Source organism: Bombina bombina, chromosome 4 (assembly GCF_027579735.1).
Source record: "Bombina bombina isolate aBomBom1 chromosome 4, aBomBom1.pri, whole genome shotgun sequence".
Lineage (NCBI taxonomy): Eukaryota > Metazoa > Chordata > Amphibia > Anura > Bombinatoridae > Bombina > Bombina bombina.
Genome location: NC_069502.1, coordinates 1,003,788,145 through 1,003,810,220, shown reverse-complemented (window position 1 = coordinate 1,003,810,220; position 22,076 = coordinate 1,003,788,145). Strand labels below are relative to the sequence as shown.

Below are 22,076 nucleotides of genomic sequence, written 5' to 3'. Positions count from 1 at the left end.
CATTCGTATTAGATTAGATGTATTACATTAACTGAACTCTTGGGGTGTCACTGTCGTATTATTTAGGAGAACGTAAATGTTAAAAGTATGCAGAAAGTGTCTCAAAACAAATACAAGGTAGATAGACTGGCTGGTTAGCAGGAGTGAGATTTGACAGGTCAGCTCCCCTGCATGCAGCTTTCAGCCACACACATTCCCATTGCAGCAGACTTGCATTAACATATCTTGATCTCTTGGGACAAAGACACATGTAAGTGATATGTGAGAGGCCTCCCTGCAATTGGCCAGTGTCTCCAAATGGGGCATGTGCTGTACTTTCTAGCCTGGAAGCTGCAGATCAGAGCTCAGCAGAGGCAGGGAGGAGCAGCAGGAGGAGGAGGGGGGGAAGGGAGAGAGCACACAAGGAGGGAGGGGAAGCAAGTCTGCTAGAGGAGGGGACATTTACTAGGGACAGAGGAGGAGCATTGACGTGAGCCACAGGGCAAGGAGCTTGCAAGAGCTTGTCTTCACGTCATTTTATTTCATGGCAAGTGCTGGGAGCACAGGCAGCCTCACAGCCAGTGGGTTTTTTTCATCCCTCTCCCCACCTCCTCCATTGTATAATGCTTCGCCTTTCCAGCCAGGAAAAAGCACTAGCTTAATCGCGCAGCCCTACCGACATATGGAGCTGGTGCTACACTAGGGGAGAGGGGGAGATCCTGATGCTGTAGACCTCAGGTGAAACTGCATGTGGTAAGTTAATTCTTGTTGTGTACCTTGTATTTTTTTTATATCTTCTGCACAAACTCCAGTTTGTACTCTCTCTATGTTTTCGCTGTATGACCGCTACTATGATGAATGACAAGCACACCGGGGTATTTCCAGACAGCTTTCTCTTCTGTGCCCTGAAGTTCCTCTTGTCACTTAGATTAATTTTCTACTTGCAAGTAGGAACGATCTTGCAGTGCTTGAAAATTCATTTTACACAGTGATCATATTTGCTCATTGTTTTTTTTCTCCCCTAATATACATTTTTATGCACTAGTTTCTTTATTGTCACTTTATTGCTTTATGGGACTTCCTTGCACATTAACGCCTGCACTACCAAAGAGGGCTGCAACGCATCTCTACGCAATGCGCTGCAGGCCTTTCTGGCAGCCAAGGAGTTAACTCTGCAGCACTGATACAGCACACTAAGGGTGAACTCTTGCATGCATTACTATGGTGCTGTGTTGTGGTGCTATAGGTCTTGTGTATGCTACTACATCATTTGTAAACAAGGAACAATATTGGAACATTTGGATAGAAAAGGGGGTTCATTTTTTTCCCCAAAGAAAAGCAAGGACACATGGTTTGTTCTGCTGTAAGGTGTCATCCCTAGTAGCAGCTGAAAGTCCTAGTGTATTGTCCTGTTTCGGATCAAATACTTTTTGGAGTTTAGGGAGACTCACTTGTATAGTGAATAATTCCAGATTTATTGAGACTTGCTTCTGACTGCAGTTATAGCTCATTAGTGACAGCAGTTAATGGCTCCTACAGAAGTTAGTTTCTCTTCATGTCAGTGTGTAAGAAATAAAGGTCAAATAAGATTATTAGAAAAATTAAAAATGGATCAATTCAGGACAATTTTAAAAAAAGCATAATGATTTACATAATGGGTGCTTTTTTTCAGCAGTTCTTCCTTTTCTGCTTCAGAGTTTATTTTTATATCTGATGAGGAAAATACCCTAACAAATATATGTACAAGGAAAGCCCACAGAGAGCAGCATCATTTCATGTTAGGAGACATTGAGGCAGACAGGCTGTGGGTATCGGCTGTTGAAGACAGATGGCTACAAATCAACAATGTTCTAGTGGACCTTTGTCTGTAGTGAAAAAATCTTTGTCGCCGTGAGATGTGGGTTTCCTCAATATGACTCAGCGTAGCAGCAGGTTTCTAGTTGTGTATTAGCACCTCACATGAGATCCTTGTACACAGTTAGGAAATGATTAGAAGGCATCAGCTTTTTTTTGCTGTCTCATATATATATATATATATATATATATATATATATATATATATATATATATATATATATATATATATATATATATATATATATATATATATATATTTATTTATTTATTTAAGAGCTACTCCCCATTACTTCTGTGTCTGCAGGTGAAGAGAATTGTGTAATAGTTGCCCCCATCCAACTCATTTATATTAGCAATATTTATGAAGTAACTGTTAAAGCACTTTATTTCCCAAAACCTTTTTTTTTTTTTTTTGGTGGGGTTTATACATTAACTAGAAACCTTGCATTCTACACTTGTGCAAAGAAGTGTATTAATTTGATTTTTGATTGAATTAAGACAGTTCTGTCCTATTGGTATACATCAATAGTTGTAGATGTTCTTTAAGTGACATTGGATTATTTAGATATTTTGTTTTGGGGGCTTTTTTTTACTTTACAAAAAAAGTTAACTTAATGTGCCATTTTTAGATGAGATTAGTGTAGTGTAATCATTAAGAAAAGTTATTGTGTTTGTGTACACCAATTCCATTTGTAGAGGAGGTTAGTATAATTTAATCATGTAAACCATGTTTTTTATGTTGTGCATTTGAATTTATGGTAAGACATATTTAGCTGTTTTTGGTCCCTGACACTAACAGAGACTCAGAAAATAGTGCAGCTGCTGTATACAAATGTTCTCTACCCAAATGACCTCACCCCCTTTCCTGACCCTGACACAATGAGAGAAGATTCTGTTGGTTGCTACACTGGAGTTGATGGGACACATGGATTGATCACAACAGTCTTGGAAGAGATTCAGGACAATGTAGAGAATCAAGGTTTTTGGTGGTAATTGTAAAAATAAAAAGTGATCTTTTTATCATTTTAGTTGTGATCCTGATTGGGAAAAAGGCCCTGTATGCTTTTATCAATTCTTTCTATTCACATTTAACAACAGTGATGAATGAATGATTGTCTGCTAAGTGTGTTTTAAGATTTTTATCAATATATATAATGCACTGACTGACAAGTTGTGAATTTGCTCAGTTCTAGCTACAATACAGGAAAGCAATTTTGGAAAAACTTCATATTTCCTATGTTTTCTTTATAGGAGCCAAGAAACAATTTAATCTGTAGATATATGTAAAATAATACTAAAATTAAGGTGCCGGGCATACAAATATGAGTCCTGGCTCCTGGATTATTTTAAATTGTATGTATATCTTATCCCTCCTTCCTGGCTGCTGACAACATTTGTCAAGCTCCAAAATTGTAAATCAGAAGAGTCTACACTGGAACATCTTTTTTTTCCACTGTCAGGGTTTGTTTGTGTTTTTATGCTATTTATTAACACACATTTATATACCAAAATGATACAACTGAAATGAAACTTAATACTTTAGCTAAATATAGGACATGTACCTGTACCAATATCAACATTTTAATGAGGTTTAAAAGGATAGAAAGGTCAAAAATGAAATGTGAATGGGTTCATTTAAATTTTAAATAGAAGCATTTTTGCAATATACTTCCATTAACAAAAGTGCTTCTAGTAAAATTTAGTCAAACACAGTCTCCAGAGTTTTTAACCTAGGTTCCCCACTATTTTTGGAATATATAATGTATATCTATGTAGATCCACTGTTCCCTTTTCCCAAAAGTTCAGTTTATTTCTTTAATAATCTACCTGGCTCATAAGTTTAATGTATATTTTGTTGTTCAGCCATATATTGGTAAATATACCAACATATTAATTCTAAGCAATCAACTTAATCATTCAATTTGCAGTAGAAGTAAATGACCTTGAGAAAGGTATGTGCGTTGCCAAAATATTGATAAATAAGCGCTTTGTACACTTTCCTATGAATGTCCCGTTCTACATAGAAATTGCATTATTTTGACACTTTTACCTATTTCCAATAGAAAGAAAAGACAGCAGCTGTATGGCTGTGTAACGTGTTGGTGCATCAAGTTGAAAGCTCATAATGCAGAAAATATCCCTGAAGTTCAGCTGTTTGGAAAAAGTAGTTGTCAGTCTGCAGTAATCTATCAATGTTATGATCTCTATGTATAAATGCATTTGAATTCATACATGTAATTCACCACCATAGAAAATAATAGCTTGGGCGCTATAACTTCTGATGGACTGTAATATAATATTTTTAAGTAATAATAACTGGTATTTATATAGCGCCTTTCTCCCAGTGGGACTCAAAGCGCTTTTTCAGTGCTCGCTCTCGGAATTAACCAAGTCGGCAGCTGGATAGTAATAGTAGTTGTGTACAGTGTATGTACATTTAATTTAAAATATGCTTGAAGAAAACATGCTTAATTTAAATACTTACCTGGACTGCAGAACTCCTAAGGCCATTTAATCATATTTTAAAGCTAATACTCCATTTTAATACTACATCTTTATAGAAATTGCATTATGATCACTTATGGATACATATTGCATTTTATTGGTAATTCAATGAATACTTTCCTTGTACCTAAAATAACATTAATCCATGTGTGACACTCTGGTATAGCTAATTTCAGTTGCTGGTACAGATCTGATAATCATCAGGCTTTTGTAAGGACCAAACTGTTGATCATTAAAGAAATAGTAAACTTATGTAAAGTGCAAACCAGTATGTTAAAGTGTGTCATGCTTACATAAAATAAACTTACAAACAGAAGCAGATATATTACATATAACCTTTTTTATTTTACCTCTGATTTCTCCTTATTAACAAGCCATTACCCTATACGACTATTTTTTTTCTCATAGTTACAAGAAACACGGTACAGTAAGAAGTTCTATAGGGTTTCTCAAGTCGGGAAAAAGTAAATAAAAAAAATCTGCTAAATGATAGCGATTCACTGGTCACTTCTTGTCACAGGGGACGATAAGCTAAAGATCTGATGCATCCTTGCTATGGAAGTTCACTGCTTCTATAGCAGAGGTCAGGGGTGTGCACCTAAAGCTTCAAATTGTGGCAGTGGTACAGATTCCCATTGGCTGTTCTTGTGACTATAGAAAAAAGAAGTAGGCAGCAGGTGGCTTGTCTGAAAGGAGAACATTGGTGATAAAATAAAGGTGTTATAATTTACTTTTCTGCTTCTGTGTTCATTTATTATATGAAATCATGACATATTTAACATCTGCAAGAGTATTAAAGTTTACTGTCTCTTTAATACCTTTATTTGTGCTCTCGCAAGCGATCGTCTTCGCCTCTGTGTCTACGTCTTTTCACTATACAGGGGGTATTACCTCAGTAAAAGATAATGAAATTACATTTACTATATATTTGTGCAGTAATAGCATGGGGCTTAGCCAAGCCTCATTTTTTTTAATTTGATAAGATAAATATTTTTATTGGGATGGGAAATAAGACAAAACATAAAGTGACTTGTGATGTTGGAAATATAGGAAAGTTCTTGAAATAGAAGCAGAAACAAGCCATTGTAGGTAATGTCTTGTTTTACTAACAAGGCTGCACAATATCTGTCTGCTTATTGGAGCAGGTATAAATGAAACAGCGTGTGGTGCCAAACAATTACACTGGCTCTTGTGTAGCCAGACAAGTGTCACCCAGCCAGGTATCTCCGCATTCGACAGCTGTAAAAGACTGCCAGGGGGAACCCCAGAAATTCTCAGAATAGAGGCCAGTGAGATACATAACAACACAAAATAGTCATCTCATGGTTGCCTGGATTTTTAATGCTTTTTTTTTTTCCAATGTAGGGACAACAGAATAAATAGTTAGCAAACCTATAGGGGCATGAAATCCAACATTTTTCTTTCATGATTCAGATAGAGAATACCATTTTAAACAGCTTTCCAATTTACTTCTATTATTTAATTTGCTTCCTTCTCTTGTTATCCTTTGCTAAAAGGTTTGTCTAGGAAAGCTCAGGAGCAGCAAAGAACCTAGGTTCTAGCTGCTGATTGGTAGCTATATATATATATATACTGGTTGTCATTGGCTCACCCATGTGTTCAGTCAGCAACCAGTAGTGCATTGCTGCTCATTCAACAAAGCATACCAAGAGAACAAAGAACAATTGATAATAGGAGTAAATTAGAAAGTTGCTTAAAATTGCATGCTCTATCTGAATCATGAAAAAAAAAAATATATGTGGGTTTCATATCCCTTTAATTCTGATTTAAGAATTGTAATTGGTAACTTGTAGATTATAACACAATGCATCGAGAAATGGAATATGGATATTTTTGTTAAAGTGTCAGGAAACCCCAACATTTTCTTTTATGATTTGGATAGATAATACAATTTTGAAACAACTTTCCAATTTACTTCTATTATCAAATTTACTTAATTCTCTTGTTATCCTTTGCTGAAGGAACAACATTGCACTACTGGCTGCTAGCTGAACACATCTAGTTAGCCAATCACAGGAGACAAATGTGTGTAGGCTCCCACTACTGTAGGATATGTGCGTATTCTGTTTCATCAAGGGATACCAAGAGAATGAATCAGGCACATTTGAAAATAGAAGTGAATTTAAAAGTGTTATGAAATGAAATGCTCTATCTGAATCGTGCAAGTTAAATTTTGACTTTCCTATCCCTTTAAGTTATTTAATTTATGAATTAAATCTTTCATAAATGGTAAATCATCCATTTATGAGTGTAATAAATTGTTTACAAATAGCTAGTTTAACTTTATTTTGTCATTTGAAAAAACTGCTGTTGCCCACGGCATTTCCAGCTGTAAAGAAAATTTTAGTACTTAAACATTGGCTATAAAAGGCTATGTAGATATAGCCAGCAGAAGAAATTACACTCCCAGTGGGATGTAGGAGAGATAGTAATACAATGTTGTTGTAGAAGTAATAAAATGTTGATTTTTAGTGGTCATTTCTAAGTATTGGGCTTTGGTACTATACATACAGAAATAAGATAAAGTAGTATGTGTGTGTGTATAGACAGCAATAAAAGGAGGAGATTGGATTTCCTTGCAAGCTCAGTCCACTTAATTGGGGTATTGCAAAAAAGGTAAATCAGCTATATCATATACAAAAACAAGCATAATGGGAAAAAATACAATATTTTATACTATGCAGTTCGTATAAGTATTTGGAAACACATTGACATAAACCAATTTTACAGTACTTTGCCCATTTAAGATTATTTTATCTTGTCTAATTTTTTCATGTATTTTCCTTTTTCTAAAAAAATCTGTTTTTTAGTTTTTGCCCTAAAAGAGGCTGGAATTTATCTTGTGGGATTCTGACCCCTGACCTTTCTACACATTTATAAAAGTCACATATAGGTCTAGTTGAGGAGCTGCACTAATCAAACTGAAGAAGGTTTTCAAGGTTTATGCCTCAAAACCAACTATAAAACAATTTGCAAACCTTTTTCAAATAGTGCCTATCTGCAGAAATATACTATGCTATGTGTCTATGTAAAAAAAAGTCACTGTAAATTACTTTAATATCCATTTAATTCTTTGTATTTAATTAGAACGTATCGAGGACACAGGAAGAAATATATGATATACAGGAAGAAATCCCCAAATCCGGAATTCAAAAATCCAAACTTATTCTGAAATCCATATTTTATAAAAAAAATAAAATTTATCAAAAATTACTATTCTCCCTGCCTGTAAGTCACAATCTTCTCTGCCTGCGTCTTTGGTTTGATTTTTTTTTGTTCTAAAATGCAAATAATAGCCTATATATATTTAAAACAGCAACTATTACATTTCTGATTACAGTACTGTACAATCTTTCTAAGGGTACTATGTATACAAAAGTATTAAAAATAATATAAAACTACCGTTACATGTATAAGCTGTATTATGATATGTAAATATTGCTTAAATAACATAAGATATTGTTGTTTACACTTGGGGGCCGTTATCATCGGTCTGTCCGACATGATCCGCTCAGCAGATCATGTCCGACAGACATCGATGAATGCCTATTTATTATTGCACAATCGACCACTAGCAGGGGGTGTTAATCAACCCGATCGTATTCGATCGAGTTAATTGCTATCCGTCGCTCAGAGCAGGCGGACCAGTTAAGGAGCAGCGGTCTTAATTCCTGTTTCTGGCGAGCCTGAAGCCTCGCGCGGAAAGAGGGCGAGTTGGCCCCATTCGGGCATAGTAAATCGGCCCCTTGGTTCCATCCTCTCTTCAAACTGTCCCATTTTACAGCAACATATAGTCCAAACTATTCTGTAATCCAAACCTTTTTCTGGTCTTTACATACTTAAAGGGATAAAAAAAAACCCAAAAATTATTTTGTGATTCAGACAGAGCATACCATTTTTAAAAAGTTTCCAATTTACTATTAAATTTGCTTCGTTCCAATTATATTCTGTGTTAAAGCGATAACACAGATAGGTAGGCATCAGGAAATAGTGCTGCTATCTTGTGCTCTTGCAAATGGATTAAATTCTTGCAAAACTGAAGCCATATAGTGATCCAGAAATTGGCTGGCTCCTAAGCATGTGTCCCTGCTTTTCAACAAAAGATACCAAGAGAATAACGAAAAAATGAATAGAAGTAAATTAGAAAGTTGTTTAAACTGTCTGAATCATGAAAGAGAAATGTTTTTGGGTTCATACCCCTTTAAGAATATGAAATAAAATAATAGCTTTCTTGCTGATCTGTAGCTTAAAGGGGCTTGTTACTGAAACAACTTTTTTTGACTAGGAAAAAAGTAAAGTAAAAGCTGTGCAAATTGAAACCAATAGAGCAGTACTAGTTGTGCACTTTCTACTAATGCTGATTGACTGATTTAAAGACAACCCCGGCTGCTGTGTCGGTAGAGAAGAGCACATCTGTTTAGGCCGGACAAGAAAAATTGGTTTGTTCATAATCTGAATGTGTATTACATTTTTATTCTTTTTTTTTTTATTTAATGGATTTTGAAATGCTCAGAGACTTGACTGGCATTAAATAAAAGCTGTGTTGTCTAACGTTTTTTTTAACTTGCTTGATGCACATTAATAATGGTTGCAATGATTTCTTAACAGCCGCTCACAACTCCGCTTTTCTGTGTGTTGGACACAAGAGGAGATGGCTCCAGTTGCAACAGGACTTGGCAAAAAAGTGAAATTGTAGCTGAAATGAATGTCTAAGTCCAAAGATTGCATACAGACTTTATATAGAGAGAGCAAAAAAGGAGCAAGGTCCATTTAAATGTAGGCAGAGCGTTATTCCTTGTGTTGTGTGCCTAGCCCCGTGTAACCCATTGTATAACTGCAGAGATTGTGTGCCGTGTACAGCCGGAAGGGTATATTTAAAGGGACAAACTTTCATGATTCAGATAGGGCATGTCATTTTAAAAAACTTTCCAATTTACTTTTATCTTCACATTTGCTTTGTTCTCGTGGTATCTTAATTGAAAGCAAAACCTAGGTAGGCTCATATGCTAATTTCTAAGCCCTTGAAGGCTGTCCATTATGCGAATGCATTTGACAGTTTTTCACAGCTAGAGGGCGTTAGTTCATGTGTGCCATATAGATAACATTGTGCTCATGCCTGTGGAGTTACTTATGATAGGGCACTGACTGGTTAAAATGCAAGTCTGTCAAAAGAACTGAAATAAGGGGACAGTCTGCAGAGGCTTAGATACAAGGTAACCACACAGGTAAAAAGAATATTAATATAACCGCGTTGGTTATGCAAAACTGGGGAATAGGTATTAAAGGGATTATCTGGCTTTTTAAAAAATAACAATTCTGGAGTAGACTGTCTCTTTAATTGTAAGATTGGTAGGTTAAATTGAATTGTATCTGTAGAAACTAGCAATGTAGAAAAAAAAATAATTAAACCTGTACCAAACAAGTTAGCTTTTGTCAATACAAGTTTTTAGAAATAAAACAGGACTTTCACTGTGGCTAAAAATTTTTTCCAAAATTGTAACTATAACTGCAGCAATATACAGTAATTGACACAGTTTTCTTACATGGCACCCAAAGGTTTTACTGTTTTTGTTTGTACAGAGTTGGTGAGTATGCCAATAGTTTTTCAGTATTGGATCATGGTCAACTAATGTTAAATGGTATAGCCATCCACAACTATCAATTATTTCCTTATACTCGGGGCAATTCAATAAGTTTCACAAATGAACATATTTTATACACAGTTCTTCATTAAAGGGACATGTTAGAGCAAGAATTAAAAAAACTACTGTGTTAGAGAATTGCTTTGCTTGGAACTGTGCTTAACCCGTAAAGGGTTTTACACATAGTTACATCGGATCAGGCGTTACAATGCATTGCCACTTTTGAGCTTGGCTTGACCAATCAGGAGTGGCATCCATGTGTGTCCAGCTTAGGACTGGTTCGGCGGCTTAACCAGTATTTTGCTTCAACTTTGCATTTAACACCACTGTTTGGGTTAAACACATACATCTGTTAATGGCATAATGCTGTAACAAATGTTATTATTACACAATCATATACCGTGTGGAAGGGCTCAACTAACCAGGGTGCTAGTGAATATGGGCCCTGGCGCCAGGGAAATGGACCTTAACTTCTCCTTACAAAGAGGCTGAATGACTGGTGCACCTCTCCCTTTTGTGTGCGTGCACTTCCAGGACAACCACATATTTATTCACACCCCCTTTACTGTAGCCAAAAGAAAGTACAATGGCAGGAAGAGGAAGCTATTTTAGTTTGAGAGATGCCCATTTTTGTATTTGTTGAAAATATGTTAATGGCAGAAAACTCCTATAAACCCATCAGGGGCTAGAAATGGAGCCACCAATCAGCAAGCGCTACCCAGGTGCTGAACCAAAGATGGGCCGGCTTGTAAGCCTTAGATTCCTGCTTTTTCAAATAAAGATACCAAGAGAACGACAAACAATTGATAATAGGAGTAAATTAGAATGTTGCATAAAATTGTTGCTCTATCTTAAACAAGAAAGACAAAATATGGGTTCAGCATCCCTTTAAGACTACTGCATGGGTTTTTCTGTGCAGTCAAGGGGTTATGACACTGCTTTAAAGAGACAGTCAAGTCCAAAAAAAAACTCATGTTTCAAATAGGGCATGTCATTTTAAACAACTTTCCAATTTACTTTAATCACCAATTTTGCTTTGTTCTCTTGGTATTCTTAGTTGAAAGCTAAACCTAGGAATGCTCATATGATCATTTCTAAGCCCTTGAAGGCCGCCTCTTATCACATACTTTTTTATTTGCTTTTCACAACAAGGGAGAGCTAGTTCATGTGAGCCATATAAATAACATTGTGCTCACGCCTGTGGCTGGTGGCAGACACTGCACTAATTGGCTAAAATGAAAGTCAATAGATAAAAAAATAAAATCTCATGTGATCAGGGGGCTGTCAGAAGATGCTTAGATACAAGTTAATCACAGAGGTAAAAAGTATATTAACCAACAGTGGGGAATGGGTAATAAAGGGATTATCTATCTTTTTAAACCACAACAATTCTTTTGTTGACTGTCCCTTAAATTTTAGTTTGAGTCTGCAGTTATTTTAATCCTAGATAACTTGTCTGCTCTTTTTTTTTTTTTTTTTTTCCAATAGTCTAGGTTTTCAGGTAAATTTTGTTGTTGGGACATAAAACCCAAAATATTTATTTTATGATTCAGACAGAGAATGCATTTTTTAAAATAACTTTCCAATTTACTTCTATTTTCAAATGTGTTTCATTTTCTTTGGTATCCTTTATTGAAGGAGCAGCAATGCACTACTGGGAACTATCGGAAGACATCAGGTAAGTGATAAATGGCATATATGTGCAGCCACCAATTATCAACTAGCTCCCAATAGTACATTGTTGTGCCTGAGCATACCTAAGTATGGTTTTCAACAAAGGATACAAAAAGAATGAAACAAATTAGATAATAGAAGTAAATAAGGAAGTTGCTCTATCTGAATTGCGAAAGTTTAATTTTAACTTTACTGTCCTTTTTAAGTATATTATATATTTATTTATAAATAAATTATTAACAGCAATATATTAAATAACAGCAAAGACGTTTCTAGTGAAACAACCTCATTTTTATCCAATATCTAAACAAGGTTCTTAAGGAACATTTTTTCCCTCCAAACTGTTTTTTTTTCTATTTTTATTTAAATTGGCAGGTTTTGATTTTCTCACTTGCTCCACTTCATCAGCACAGATCTGTTTTCCAACTAGAACACTGGCATATACTGAATACTGTTTTCATTCTGGGGGAATAAAGCACGTTGGTTGTTGGATTGTGATTATAGTTTTACTTACCAGAAAACACAGTTTTCAATGGTGCTGTTGTAAACTCCATTTACAAGCAGTATAATAACCCAAAGAAAAAAAGTACAGTTCAGCAAAAAAATAATTTATTTTTTTTAAAGGGACAGTCTAGGCAGAACTAAACTTCAATGATTCCGATAGGGCATGCAATTTTAAACAACTTTCCAATTTACTTCTCTCATCAAATTTGCTTTGTTCTCTTGGTATTCTCTGTTATGCTTATGACAGTTTTTCAGAACTAGACAGCACTAGTCACGTGTGCCATATAGACTAAATTTTGTTCATTCCCATATAGTTATTGATGAGTCAGCACTGGCTAAAATTCATGTCTGTCAAAAGAACTGAGATAAGGGGCAGTCTGCAGAGGCTTAGATACAAGGTAATCACAGAGGTAAAAGGTGTATTAATATCACTGTGTTGGTTATGCAAAACTGAGGAATGGGTAATTATCTATCTTTTTAAACTATAACAACTCTGGAGTATACTGTCCCTTTTAAAATAATTGGCTTTGTATTGGGGTTTATTTCTTTTTTTTTCTTTCTTTAAAGAGCTGCACTACTGTATTATACAGTAGGATATAAAAGTCTACTATCAAAATCTGCTTTTACTTCAGCATTTAAAAAATAAATAAAAAAATTCTTTTACATACTATACATCACTTAAACACATAATTTACACCCAAAAAGATAAAACCATTTCTTACTATATAATGAGAATAAAAAAAATTCTCATTATTTTATATGACCGCCATTTGCCTTAAAGGGACATTAAACTATTGAGTACAACTATAGTAGCATTATTAATACTCACCATGCTATTTTTTATTTTTTTTACTATACCTGCAGCTCTCTTTAACCCCTTTCTGCCGGTACTTATTTATTACATCGGAACAAAGTTCCGATGTTAACAAATAAGTAAAAATTTGAAATCATGCAATTGTACGTGTGATTTCAATGATGGGATCGGGTCTGGGGGGAGTGCCTATGACGCTATACACGCCCTCCAGCCCCCAATCCCAGTTAGGAAGCCATTATGGTTTCAGTACAGCAGAACGGCTAGGACCTTCCATGCCGTCCTAACAGTGCTAAAGAAATTGTCTTACTTTAGCTAATCAAAGAAGACAGTTGGTAAAGCTCTGTATCTCTATTGTGCATGATATGGCTTGTCAAGGCAACATCTGTGAATGTGCATGCTTGTCACAGGGTACAAGAATACCTACATTCCAAGATGGCGGCACAAAGTGAAAACTTCGCTAATCAGCACTTTTACGGGGCTACAATCAAAGAATAGTTTTGAATAGAGGTGCAGGCACAGGAGATAAAACAACTTTATGGTGAGTAGTAACTGTGCTACTGTAGTTTATATCTTGCACTTTAATTTCCCTTTAATGACTTTTGACTCGTCTGTTTTATTAGCTATTGGTTCTATACGTTTGTGCAGCATTTTTCATCATTTTCGACATTATTCCAGCAATACGTTGGAGCATTCCAGAAAGTGTCTAGCGTTGTCAAGTTTCGCTTTCTCCTTTTTCAAATGTTTCCAAAAATGTTCAGCGGTTGTGGTCCAGTGATTGTGCAGGGAAAGCCATGCAAATTAGTACTCATTGCTCTTTCCTGGATTTCAGATTCACAGTTTGAATGTGTTTTTACAATTGGTGTCCTGCTTAAAAAATGATTCCCCTTTTACGTGGTGTTATCCTCTTGTGCTACCATCTCCTCACTTGAACTCCTTGACTGCAACCAGAAATTTCAGAGTTTGATTAGTCAGTAAATGGGATATTTTTTCCAGTCTTTTGATGTGAAATATCTTTATTTTTTGCCCATGCTATATGTTTAGAATTGTTTTTTCACCAAAGACTTTGTTTAGGGACCACTACATACATACCCATTAAGACCATTTTGCTGGTTGCCTCTTGACTATGCTTTTGTCTTCTGGAGAAAGATTTTTCAGGTTCAGCTGGGCTTGAATTGTGGATGCAAATGCTGCTTTATTCCACATTATTAATCTTTTTTTTTTTTTTTGTTTAAATAATTTTTATTGAGGTTTATGATAAAATGACATGCAAATACAATAACAGGCGAAACTCATGTAACAACGGGAAACATCATTATACAGTAAAAGCTCAGTAGCTATCAGTTACAGGTCACTAGTAGCATATTATATAATAGTTTCCAATGACAGAGTAAGATTAGACGATATTAAATCATATGTAGAGTTCCAACATAAGACAAACCTGATATAATTTTTTACTTTTGTAGTACTGAACACAATGGTTCATTAACAGTCAATAGACAACACTATATAATATAAACATGAATTAACGAGTTGGTTATTGATATCAAGCGAGAAAAAGAGCAACTCAACAAATGTATACCACATAGTTTAGGAAAAGAGAAGAAGGGAGAGAAGGGGAAGACAAAAAAAAAAAAAAAGGGGGGGGGGAGGAGGGTAAAGGGTGAGGAGGGCGGGTGGGAGGGTGACTCCCCATCTCTAGTTCTAAATGTCCCAAAAGCTCTGGATCCCTACATGAGAACCCACTGGCGACCAGCTTCCACACCTTATGCACATTATTAATCTTGATCTACTTGTCTTCTGATGGTTTGGTCACTATAGGTCTGCCCGGTCTTGCTTTGGATGAAAATTATTTGGATTAAGAAAACCTTGTGTGTGTGTGTGTGTGTTATAATGCTCATAGACACATTCAACTTAGCTGTGATTGGGTCCTGGGAATGTTTCAGTACTACGGAGAATAACATGTCTTCAAGTGGATTTACTAATCTCCTTTGATATGATTATAAAAGGTATTTAAACTAATTTCCTTCTTCATGGGACCTAACAGGAGCATTTGCAGAAGAGACACTAGAATAAACCTTACTAATATAATGAATATCAGGTGTTAATCATTAAAATACAAGTACAACTCACATAATGTTTTTTTTGTTTTGTTTTGTTTATTAATCAAATTCTATCGTGTCACAGCAGTTTTCAAATTCTATATGGAAATGGTGTGTAAAGAAGAAATTTATAAGTTTTAACAGAGAAAACAAATTGATTAGTCTCAGTATCAACTGATTACGATATTTTACTACGTTTTCATAAATAATAAAATAAAACCAGTTGTTGGTGGAATGAGACTGTTCTTTTCATACAGCTCTCCCAATACATTTCTGGAATGTGTGCAAACTGTCATATAGGAGTTGGGTATGCTGTAGTGTAGTATAAAGAATAAACATTTTCAATATATTAAAGGGTCATAATAATAGAAAAATGACTTGCTCTAATTTGTAAACACACAGTAGAAGTGCCGTTAAAGACCCGCAGTGCACAACTCGGATGTGGAACTAGCGCTGCTGATTGGATCAGCTGCATTTTCTGCACAGAATCAGCAATGCTTCCGATTGGTAATTCTATTGTGTGTTTTAACCCCTTTGCTGGGGTTAAACACACAGTAATGCAGGGGTTACATCATGTCATTTGTCAACTGTAATGGCCCTTTAATGAAAAAAGTATGCCACAGAAAGCCTGTACTGTATTTTAAAGTGGACGCTTTCAATAATTAGCTAAACATATGTCTAGTGTATGGGTAAAAACTAGATCAGGATCTACCAGTAATTCTGTAAGTGCTGACAGTAGATCACAAAATTTTGGGATTTCCTTATTTCTTGCGACCAGCAGACAATGTGGCTCAAATTAAAGGGATATTGACCCTGAGTTATAAGCCCTTAAACTAGTTTAAGCAGTTACATCTGAATGCAATAAAGTGTAAATTATATAATACTGTGTTTAGTAGTCCTTTAATAAAAGGAATATTTTTTATGAGCAAAAATAATCAGTGCATTTATATAATTTTTTTTAACAAACACAATTACACAAAGCAAACAGTTTAAAATAAAAAGGAGAAAATAAGACAACCCATAACTTTACAGTCTCTGACCAAGGGAAATTGGAGGAAGAAATGTTTATTACACTATTGCCTGTAGCTTCCCATGTCAAATGACAATCAGCTAGATTACGAGTTTTGAGCGCTATAGGGAAATTAACGACTGCAACATTTTCATCGTTATTTCACCTCCCTATAGCGCTGCTATTACAAGTTTACAAAAAGCAGGCTTGTGCGGGCGATATGGTTGTGATGAGCTCCATACCGCACCGAAATCCAGCGCTGCTTTGACATGCTTGTGCATTATTTCCCCATAGACATCAATGGGGAGAGCCGCCAAAAAAAAGCCTAACACCTGCGATCGCTGAATGAAAAGCTCCGTAATGCAGCCCCATTGATGTCTATGGGGAAAAGAAAAAGTAACGTTAAAACCTAACATAAACCCCACGTCTAAACACCCCTAAGCTGCTGCCCCTAACATCGCTGCCACCTACCTACACTTATTAACCCCTAATTTGCCACCCCCAATGTCGCCGCCACTATACTAAAGTTATTAACCCCTAAAAATAACCCCACGTCTAAACACCCCTAAGCTGCTGCCCCTAACATCGCTGCCACCTACATTACAGTTATTAACCCCTAATCTGCCGCCCCTAACATCGCCACCACCTACCTACACTTATTAACCCCTAATTTGCCACCCCCAATGTCGCTGCCACTATACTAAAGTTATTAACCCCTAAAAATAACCCTAACGTAACCCTAAGCATAACCCTAACGTATGCCTAAATCTAACCCTAACACCCCCTAACTTAAAGGGACACTCAATCAAAATTAAACTTTCATTATTCAGATAGAGCATGCAATTTTAAACAACTTTCTAATTTACTTCCATTAACAAAATGTGCACAGTCTTTTTATATTTAAACTTTTTGAGTCACCAGCTCCTACTGAGCATGTGCAAGAATAAGTGTGTATGCATTTGTGAATGGCTTATTGCTGTCACATGGTACGTGTATGCATTTGTGATTGGCTGATGGCTGTCACATGGTGCAGGGGGAGTGGAAAAAGACATAACTTTTAAAATTGTCAGAAAAAAAATCTACTCATTTGAAGTTCAGACTAGGTGCTATTGCATTGTCTTGTTATCTTGCATTTGTTGATTATGCAAATCTACAGTGTTGACTGGTCCTTTAAATATAATTAAAATAAAGCTAAATTAACCTTACAATTATTAACTAAATAATTTCTATTTAAAACTAAATACAAACTTACCAGTAAAAAAAAAAAAACATTAACTAGCTACACAATAACTAATAGTTATATTGTAGCTATCTTAGGTTTTATTTTTATTTCACAGGGAAGTTTGTATTTATTTTAACTAGGTAGACTAGTTATTAAATAGATATTAACTATTTACTAACTTCCTAGTTTAAATAAATACAAACGTACCTGTCAAATAAAACCTAACCTGCCTTACACTAAAACCTAACATTACAATAAAATAAATTAAATTAATAAAATACAATTTACTAACTTACAAAAAAAAAATAAACACCAAATTACAAAAAATAAAAAACAAAATTATCAAAAATAAAAACAAATTACTCCTCTAATAGCCCTATCAAAATAACAAAGCCCCCCAAAATAAAAAAACCCTAGCCTACACTAAACTGCCAATGGCCCTTAAAAGGGCCTTTTGCGGGCATTGCCCCAAAGATACCACATCATTTACATTGCAATAAAAAAATTCAAACAACCCCCCAACAGTATAACCTAAATAAACCTAAGCTAAACATTGCCCTGAAAAGGCCATTTGGATGGGCATTGCCCTTAAAAGGGCATTTAGCTCTTACGAATTGCCCAAAACCCTAACCTAACCCCCCCACCTAAAAACCCTTAAAAAAACCTAACAATAATGAATCCGGCTTCCTCCAATCACTGCATTGAATCAGACACTGATTCCCCGGGGGGAAGCCGTGATTGGAGGATGACCTATCCATCATTTCTGACAACAGAAATGGCTTGCGACGACCGGAGGAAGCTGGAGCTGCTGTCAAGTTTAAAAGGCAAATATTTCTTCACAATGAGTGAAATGTAAATTTTGATGAATTAAAGTGCCCCTGTTCTTAATCAAATTTTTAAAAACCGGGCACTTTAGCATCAAAATTTACATTCACTTTAAGAAACAATACACTGTTGATCACTCATAGTGGAACCATTGGGGTTATTTTGTCTGTCATATTTGGTTACCCAGTAACATAAAAATGATTAACATATTTCCTGAGATATTCTAGATGTCCACCTGACAGGTTTACAGCAGGGTCTGAGAGTCTTGCAATACATTTAATCTAGTAACGAAAATAAATTGCCTCAGATCAATAAAAATGACTGAAGCTTGATTTTAGATATTCACCAGACTTTACTAAAAGAAATGATGTCCACTTCAGTGACTCAAATTAATTAATTTCTTTCATAATTCAGATAGAGCATACAATTCTAAACAACTTTACAATTTACTCCCGTTATCAATTTTATTACGTCTACGATCAATCTTGCTTTATTCTTTTGGTATCCTTTATTGAAAGAGCAACAATGCTCTACTGGGAGCTAGCTGGACACATTTGCAAGCTTACCACAAGAAGCATTATATGTGCAGCCACCAATCAGCTGCTAGCTCTCAGCTCCTTAGCCTACCTCAACATGCTTTTCAACAAAGGATACAAAGAGAATTAATCAAATTAGATAAAATAAGTAATAATACTTATATTTTATTTTTTGGTTTCATGGGTGGTGTATGAGTACTGGTTCACAGGAAAATCACAGCGTATGTACATTTTTTTTCAGAGACATAAGCCCATAAACTGTGAGTGTCCTGTGAATCAAATAGCACACATTTTCTGCATGTGTGACACAAATGAAGTCTTCACTGGCCCAATACACACCTCCAGCTCCCTTAGCAAACACGATGTTAGCATCCTGATGTTATAGTCACACCGAGCATATGTGCATATGTCACTGAAAAACGCTAATAACTTTCTCTATAGACATTTTTGCTAATGGATGTGTATTTCAAAAATTCTTCTATGTGAAGTTGAAATGCATTCATGCTCATATTATTATTGTTGACCTTTCTATCCCTTTAAACCAGTAATATTTCTATTAGCATAAAGTACACGCTGATGGAGGGGGCACAGAGAAATGTGTGTAGGAGAGAGAAACTTGGAAGCAATCCTATTTTTTATTTTTTTTTGTCTGGTTATGTAAAATTAGATAAATCATTATATTCTATTAGGGGAATTAGAATGGGCAAGTTAAAGCAACAATCTATAGCTCCTCAAACGATCTATTTGTGTGTAAAAATCTAATAATATAAGCAACGTGCCCTTAATACCTTCATTCTCTTCATACTTATGGAGTAGCATCACATCACAATTGACTGATAATGTCAAAGTACTTAGTTTTTATGTCATTTGAACTTTAAAATGGTCTATCTTTATATATATATATATATATGTGTGTGTATATACTGTATGTATGTATAAATAAAATTGAATAATTTATTATTTTTGTTATTGTTTTTATTAGTATATAGAAATGTTAGTATTGATCCATCTCTTTATTTTATAAATTATATTTGTTTTGGTTTATCAGATTATGTTGGTGTAATCCATTTATTAGATTTAAAATGGGAAAAATAATCCTTCATATGTGAAAACGTCCTTAGATAGGCCTTCTAGCTTGAAGTACTTTGAAGGGTAGTTAGAAAAAATAAGGTATATTAAAGTGTATATAAAATACTTTGATGTGATGCCCTATGTGTTAAAGTAGGTGTCAGTTCCAGATCAGCAGTGCACTACTGGGAGCTAGCTTAACACATCTGGCAACCCAAGGACAGAAGGCTTAAATATGCATGTGGCCACCAATAACCAGATAGTTCCCAACAGTGCATTGCTGCTCCTTAGCCTATCTAGTAAGATCTTCAACAAAGGATACCAAGCAAATTAGGTAAATTTGATAGCATAACATTGAAATACCTTTTGACCCTTTAAGTGCAGATGGCGACTATGTGTCATCATCCTGGGCTGGGTCTCTAAGCACTTATAATAGGTCAGCAAAACGGACTAGAGACCCCAAGACCCCTTGCTTTAAAGCCCAGAAGCCTGTTTTTTTTTTCAATAAAGCCCTAAATAGGTTTCACTAGCTAGGTGATCACTATGGTAAAAGTTATCACCTGCCATAAATGAGTAGACGCTCATGGGAGCAGATCAAAATGATAAATCTACCCAAAGGCCCTTATTTGAGGATAACTCCTTTTGATTATAAGGTTTTTAGAAAAAGTAACACATCCTATTGTTTACAACCTTGTTTACTTGTTAAAATATGCTTTATGTTTTCGTACTTTTCATTGTAGATTTTTCACGTCATGATCTATAGATAAAATAAACAGTATAGTTTGAATCTGCTGGGTCTGATGAAAGGAAAAAAAAAATATGTAATATGGGTTTCTCAGTGAGAAATCACCTACAGGGGGGCTTAAATGTTAACAGCATCTAAAAACTCCAGAACAGCTCAGCACAGGGGTGTGAAATGGCTCCACATTAAAGGGATTAAAATTCCATGATCTACGTGAACCATTAAAGGGACAGTTGACTCAAATTTTTTTCTCCCCTTTAATTTGTTCCCAATGATCCACTTTACCTGATGGAGTGTATTACATTGTTTACAAGTAGCTCCTTTACCCTTATATTGGCATTTGAAATAGTTGATTTAGCATGTGGTATCCCCACCTATTCTAAAAGTCTGTGGCTGCATGTCCAAGCTATAGATAAGCTTTGTAAACACAGCCAGCAGAAGAAATTACACTCCCAGTGGGATATAGCAGAGATAAGGTAATAAAATGTTGATTTTCCATTGTTCTCTCCAAGTACTGGTGATTGGTTTATGGACAGATATAAGATAAAGAAGCAGGAATATGTACACAGTGTGATACAGTAATGAGATCTGATTATATCTACAAGCTCAACCCATTTTATTAGGTTGTGGCTTCAAAACACAAAATCAGAGCTTTAATATACACAAATAAACCTTAAAAAGCTAATTTCCATACATTTTTTACTCTGCAGTTGGTAAAAAAGCAATTGTAAACACATTAAGGGAAAAACTATTTTACAGTTTACTGTCCCTTTAAAGTTTTCTGTCTCTTTAAATATAAAGGCGATGGCTGGTGCATATCACTCACTTTTTACCTCCAGTTCCCACTTTCTTATTTAAATATCTTATTCTCCCTCTATTACCTTTTATGATAGACAATAATTTACATTTTCTTCTTTGTTTAGTTCCAAACATAAAATCGTCCTTTTGCTTTTAGGCAGTAGTTGCTGCTCTATGTAGAACTGGGAACCTGAACTAGATTGGAGAGAGTGCCAGCAGCCATGCCTGTCTGGCATATTCAGCAGTATTAGCTCCTCTGAGGGTTGGAGGTGTTCACAGGTGCCAGTATGCCTGAGTGTGCCTTTATCTTGCCCTGTACTGGTGCTTTAGCTAATGATCATGTTGGCTAATGATAAATGGAAACAAGTCGCACCCAACAGAGATGGTTCTTGTGAATTCAATTGTAGTCAAAGTTAGAGCCATGATGAAATGATTATTGCACAAATGCATGCAGGTAAACGTTTGTTTAGCCCTTTAAAAAAAGGGTTTAAACACATAGTTAATCTCTGCCGAGCTGGTCCAGAGCAGGACACGGCTGGTGAGTGACAGCTACATGAATAGGAACCCTGATTGTTTCACCGGCCCTGAGCTGCTCATGAGAGGCAATGCACTACGGCTCCTGAGCAGATTTAACCTGTTTGTTGGAGTCATACACATAGTTAGCTGCAAACATTTGTGCTACTATAAAATGCTCTAATTAATTAGAACATTGTGTTGTTGCTCTAACCTTTTACTCTTTTATCCAGTTGCTCTAATAATTCATTACATATAAAAATGGCTT

The 22,076-nt window shown here is 35.5% G+C and overlaps 1 protein-coding gene across 1 annotated transcript in view; it reads left to right on the top strand.

The window, feature by feature from the left end:
- The first annotated feature begins 496 nt into the window (after positions 1-496).
- SERTAD2 (SERTA domain containing 2) overlaps positions 497-22,076 on the top strand; it is an 85,656-nt gene continuing 64,076 nt past the window's right edge. The window contains exon 1 of the mRNA XM_053712090.1: positions 497-732. The gene's annotated coding sequence lies outside the window, so the exon portion shown is untranslated. The remainder of the gene's footprint in view (positions 733-22,076) is intronic.